General features: G+C 40.2%; 1 non-coding gene across 1 annotated transcript; it reads left to right on the forward strand.

Annotated features, from left to right (window-relative positions):
* The first annotated feature begins 1197 nt into the window (after positions 1-1197).
* LOC114816172 lies at positions 1198-1336 on the forward strand. Its single transcript, XR_003763945.1, has one exon. It is a non-coding gene; the product is annotated as a small nucleolar RNA SNORA7 (small nucleolar RNA).
* Positions 1337-6427: the final 5091 nt, after the last annotated feature.

A 6427-nucleotide genomic window follows, 5' to 3' on the forward strand; every position in this document is an offset into this window, starting at 1 on the left:
CTCTAGACTGAAAGCTTATTATGGGTGGGGAACATGTCTACCAACTCTGTTAAGTCCTTAGTACAGTGTTCTGCACACAGTAAACACTCAAGGCATATGATTGATTCATTGTTACTAAGTACTGGGGTAAATAAAAGATAATCAGGAGGGACACAGTACATGTCACACAGGGGGCTCATAGTCTAAGCATGAGGGAGAACATATATTGACTCCCCACTTTACAGGTAAGGAAACTGAGGTCCAAAAAAGTAAAGTGATTTGCCCAAGGTCACTCAGCAGGCAAGTAGCAGGGTTGGAATTAAAACCCAGGTCCTCTGACTCCCATGCCTTGCACTTTCCATTGGGCTGCGCTGCTTTCCTAGGAATAATGTTATCTAACAGTTTTCTTGTTTTCCAGTCCCAGGTTAAGAATATTTCTTTGGAACTGGGTTTGAGGTTCAAAGACATTGCTATGGTGATAAATTTTTCTCAGTCCAGTAATGTCCGAAAAATAAACCTGTTTTAAGCCAATAACAAACCACCCCAAGTGTTTTCCAATTATACAAACTCATATGGGAAATAAGAGTCTGAAAACAATTGTGTTATGGTAGAGTCTTCTCATTTTTCTCACTATCTTTTTTTTTTTGCAATAAATGTTAAAGCAGCAAAAATCATTGATTCCAATATTCAAGTGGGTTGTTTTATAACAGTGTGGGAATTTGCACCTTCCCTAATGAGTTGATGCAGCGTGTGGTGTATCTCTTAAGCTACCAGCTACAAATGAAATAAAATACCATCATTTCTAGATCCAGGGTGGGATGATACCAAAAAAAAATACAAGCTCTTGTTTTATTAAGCATTTATTTGTAATTTTGTAAATAGCACCAAACCCTGGAAAATGACATATTTAGTTTTCCTACTTTATTGCTGCTGCAACAGAGCCCGTCGCGTTTGCTCCAATCATCTTCATTATTATGCTCAGTACTAACATCGGGGCCTGCTGTTTTAAATGTTGATCACAAATATTTCAAAAGGCATACCAGAGAGTGCAGATACCCAGAAAATGTCTGAACAAAATAATGTAAGAAGTTTATACCAAAGATAATTCCAGTCAGAAAAATTATCATATCTGAAAAGAGATACATCTCTTTTAGATACATCTACGCTCTATCAATGAATCGATAGATCACTTTACTAAGCACTGTGTAAAATGCACTGCCCCTTTCAGGCTTACATCTGAAGAGTTTCCAGCACTCTACCAGTCTCAACTATGGGAGTGGTGAGCCAAGCAGAGGTATACCCATTCCATTCCTAGCTTGAGCAGTGGCTAGTGAGTGGAAGGCAATCTGCTACAAGTCAAAACTCACCTGTGATGGGCAGCAGCGGCCCAGGAGAGAATCAAGGGTGGATACTCAAGTTTAGTGCATGGAAGGAAGCAATGGTAAACCACTTCCACATTTTTACCAAGAAAACTCTAGGGATCCACTACCAGAACGATTGCAGATGGAGTTGAAGTGTTCTGGAAGAGAAGTGTCCATGGCATCGCTAAGGGCTGGAGATGACTTGACAGCAAAAAACAAGAAAAGACAAAGCACTGTACTAAGCACTTGGGAAAGTATATTATTACAATAAACAGTGACATTTCCTGCCCACAACGAGCTCTCTAGATGGTCAGTACACTACCTCCATCTGGCATCCAGGGACTGTTCCCAAGATGTCAATCCACTGGTTGGCACTCCACAAAATCAATCATAATTAGTGAGTACCTACCATATGCTGAACACGGTCCTGGGGTGAATGCAATAGAAATAAAAGACAAAGTTCTTGTTTAAAAAACTTACCATTGGGAGCAGCATCCAAATTCAATTATCTTGTCCTTCTACCTTAAGTTGGAGTTGTTGTTTTTTAATGGTAATTGTTAAGCATTTATTATTTGGCAAGTCACTATACTAAGCACTGGGATAGAAGCAAGCTAATCAAGTTGAACCCAGTCCATGCCCCTCACGGGGCTCGCCGTCTTAATCCCCATTTTACATGTGAGGTAACTGAGGCACAGAGAATAATAATAATAATGATAGTAGTTGTGGTATTTGTTTAGCACTTACTATGTGCCAGGCACCATACTGAGTGCTGTGGTGGATACAAGCAAATCAGGTTGGACAGAGTCCCTGTCCCTCATGGGGCTCACAGGCTCAATCCCCATTTTATAAATGAGGGAGCTGAGGCACAGAGAAGCCAAGTGACTTGCCCAAGGTCACACAGTAGACATGTGGCAGAGCTGGGGGTTAGAACCCATGCCCTTCTGACTCCCAGGACCATGCTCTATCCACTATGCCCTGCTGATTCTCAGAGAAGTTGAGTGATTTGCCCAAGATCACACAGCAGACAAGTGGTAGATCGAGGATTAGAACCCAGGCCCTCTGACTCCCAAACCTGTTCTCTTTCCACTAGGCTATGTTGCTTCTCAAATGGAGATAATGTCTCCATAACAGGAAACTTCCTTACTAAAATGCCTAGTGGAGCGGTGATCTGAAGGGCAGGAAGTGGGAGGAGAATGAAAAGACCTAAACTTGAATTCAACATGCTAGGCTTGAATTCGTCACTGATGGCATCAATCAATCAATCAGTGGTACTTACTGAGTCCTTATTGTGTGCACAGCATTGTACTAAATGCTTGGGAAAGTTATTTTAGAATTAGGGATGGACTTTCCAACATTCCAACCTTTCCTGTTTTGTACTCAATTCTTCCGAATTTATCTATTTCTTGAATCTATAGATATTTTCTGCATCTACAAGTTCTTGTGGTCATGAATTTCATATGCTTACCAGGCTTTTGTGTGGAGTTTTTCAGTTTGTCCATTTTGAGCCTAACACATTCAAGCTTCAGTGGAAGCCAAACCCCAAATTTTGGCTCTCTGGCTTCAGAAGAACAACCTCATTTTCACCCTGTTCCCAGCTTTCATGGCTTTGTATATTCAGTCATATCCTTCAGTGTTCATCTTTCCAAACTAAAGACTCACAACGATTTTTCTCCACCCCACAGATGATCTTGGCTATGTTTCTGTCTTGGGACTTTCAAAATCACTTCTTTGAAATCTTCTCTCTTCCTTAAAAAAAGTGGGATACTAAATGGTCTTCCAAATTGTCATCTCAATCTACTTCCAATGTTGCTTTGCCTAACATACTACTAAGGAAAGACTTAGATGAAAGATTTTTCACAACTTTAAACTTAACTCAATACCCTAACAAAAAAAAACTCAAACAAAGCTAGTTAGTAGGGTTAGGGTTGGGGTAGATGCAAGATGTTTCCAATTAATTTTATTCTTAAAAATCTCATAAAGGAGTATATATATTTTAGACTCAAAATATGGCACTGAATCAGATCAATAAGATATATCTACCCTTTGGCATTGTGTAAGGGGAGGGGCAAACCCTGCTTAATTCTAAGGCTGAAAGGAATCAAACACTCTTATTCTTTTGATTTTGAACTTTTTAAATAACTTTCCATTTTGAAAAAAAATGCCTCCAAGGAGCGATAGTGCTTAGAAACAACAGGCAGTAGACGATAGTGGGTATTGAAATATCAATGTGTTCTTTCACAGGGGCCAAAAAATAAATACAAGTCATGAAAAAAGTAATGAATCAACTTGAAAACTCAGTGGGAAGTTAACCTCCTGGTGGAATAATTCCACACTCTCTAAAAGTGCACGTTCTAAGTTACAAAGATGTTTGCCCCAACTTTGTTCAAGAAAAAGCATAGAAATATACGGTAATATGAGCTCCTGGCAGGATGCTGACAATCTTCAAAGATATGTACTGTGTGAAAAAGCTTGTCAAATTTATCTCCTCTATATAGGCAGCCAGCAAGTACTCTCATGGTTACTGGGTTATTCTGAATAGAGGAAGGAAAATCATAAATAATCAAAAGTAAAAATGGCATTTAGGAAGAAACGTTTCTGTGCTTCTGTGGAACACAAAAATGGAAACATATCCAAGAGGCAGATGATACTGTCAAAAGCATTGCAATTCCTATGATTTTCTGTCTTTTTACTGCATTCACTAACATTGATCCTGTGAATAATGTACATATTACAGAATGTGTACGCATGAGTACATATACACGTACATACACCACACACATACACACATTCACCCTCTCAGTGTCTCTCTCTTGCTTTCTCCTTACCTATCAGTGCTAACCTTTCTTTTTCTAAGCAACCCAAGGGAAATAGGATAGAGTATTGGATAGAATACAGGCCTGAGCATCAGAAGGTCATGGGTTCAGATCTTGGCTCCACCACTTGTCTGCTGTGTTACCTTGGGCAAGTCACTTCATTTCTCTGTTCCTCAGTTACCTCATCGCTAAAATGGGGATTGAAACTGTGAGCCCATCTTGGGGCAGAGACTGTGTCCAACCCAACTTGCTTTTATCTACCCCAGCACTTAGTACAGTAGAATTGAGATATCTGGAGCCATTCATTCATTCATTCATTCATTCATTCATTCGTATTTATTGAGCACTTACTATGTGCAGAACATCGTACTAAGTGCTTGGAATGTACAAATTGGCAAGAGATAGAGACAATACCTGCCCAATGATGGGATCACAGTCTAAATGAATAATAAGGATGGTATTTCAAAATCAGGCTTCCACATGTATGCCTGGAAAACCTTTCTCAGAGTCCACCCTTTCCACTAGACCCAGGACATCCCCCAATCCTCAAAGACTAGATCTGGATAATAATTATAAAAATGATAATAATAATAATAATGGTATTTGTTAAGCACTTACTATGTGCCAGGCACTGAACTAAGTGCTGGGGTGGATACAAGCAAATTGAGTTAGATTCGGTCTCTGAACCACGTGGGGCTCACCGTCTCAATCCCCATTTTACAGAAGAGGTAACTGAGGCACAGAGAAGTGAAGTGACTTGCCCAAGGTGACAGAACTGGCAAGTGGCCGAGACAGGACTAAAAGTACACACACACAAACATACACACACTCCCCCCTGCCAACCACAAGGAAAAATGGTGCAGGGCTTGGGGGAGCAGGACCCACTGTTGAGGCTGGTGGCCATTATGCACCTTTATTTCACAACAAACCAGCAAACTAAATAGCAAACCTACCCATACAGAAACCCTGAAGACTCCTCTCAGTGAGAAATATTACTGTCCTGTCCTCCTGTAATATGTCAGTTCTTCAATCACATGCCTTTTCCCTTAGGACCAAGGGTAGGGAGACCATGGAAACTGAAATCCAGAGTCACCCAAACCTAGTAGTTTCAATCTCCTCTCCCAGATACTCCTCTATTGGGGTTTCTAAGAAAAAGCTAAATGGATAAATTTTGGTCCCATATCTTTTCCCTTCCCAACCTAATGATGGAGAGAATGAAGAAGAGGCAGGGGGAATGGAAGGAAGAAAGGGAAGTAACTGTCATGGATAATTTACAAACTTAATTCCCAATGCCTTTGGATAATCAAGAAGTGATTAAAATGCAGATTGCAGACCCTGTGTTCCAAAATATCCTCCACCAAATGCCTCCTGTGACCTCTAGCTTCCATATTCTAATTGCATATCTCCACTGGCTATTTCCAGTACACCCAATATTTCTCCTCCATGGAAAATCAGATTCTTCCCTCTACAGTGTACATTACCCTTATTAGCATGTATCCATCAAACACAATGTTAATTAAAATGGCAAAATGACCATACATCTCCTCTTGCCCCCATAGAGGTTCCTGCTTAACAAGATTTTTTCTTCCATCCTCTCCAGTGGGTGAAGAAAGACTTGTGCATGCCATAGAACGATGTTAAAAAATATCCAAGGGTTTTGTTTTCTTAGAGCAAAATGCCCTCCACATCATTACCACTGGCCCAAATAAATAAATGCAACACTGACACCAATCTGTTAAACTAACACATGCATATTTGATCTGTATAAACATTGCATAGAATATGACATTTCTTTTCAAAACTCCTGTACCGATAGGAAATTCAAATGAGAACTCACTATCCTCGGACTGGGGACTAATGAGTGAATCATAAATAAATGATTAAAGCGAGGCAAAAAGCTCTGGATTTCTCTTCACGAAGTTTTCAGAGTAAGCAGTGGGGCTATATCCCAAATTTCCCCAGGTCTATTTTACAAGGAAAATTATTGGACTGCAACTCACCTTTTTTTTCCCAGCAACCACCACTGCTATTTGCTTTGAATGCTTCTTATCTTCTCCTGAGTCTGCTAAGGATATTTAGAGCATTCTTTACTTCCTTGCCAACTCCAGAGTAGAAGACCTACCCTTTGTTGATTCCCGCATCACAGTAGTTATGAAACCCAGAGAACAAGCTAGCAAGATGGAACTGATTAGACTGTAAGCCCATCAATGGGCAGGGACTGTCTTTATCTGTTGCCCATTTGTACATTCCAAGCGCTTAGTACAGTGCTCTGCA

This window comes from Ornithorhynchus anatinus, chromosome 1 (assembly GCF_004115215.2).
Source record: "Ornithorhynchus anatinus isolate Pmale09 chromosome 1, mOrnAna1.pri.v4, whole genome shotgun sequence".
Taxonomy (NCBI): domain Eukaryota; kingdom Metazoa; phylum Chordata; class Mammalia; order Monotremata; family Ornithorhynchidae; genus Ornithorhynchus; species Ornithorhynchus anatinus.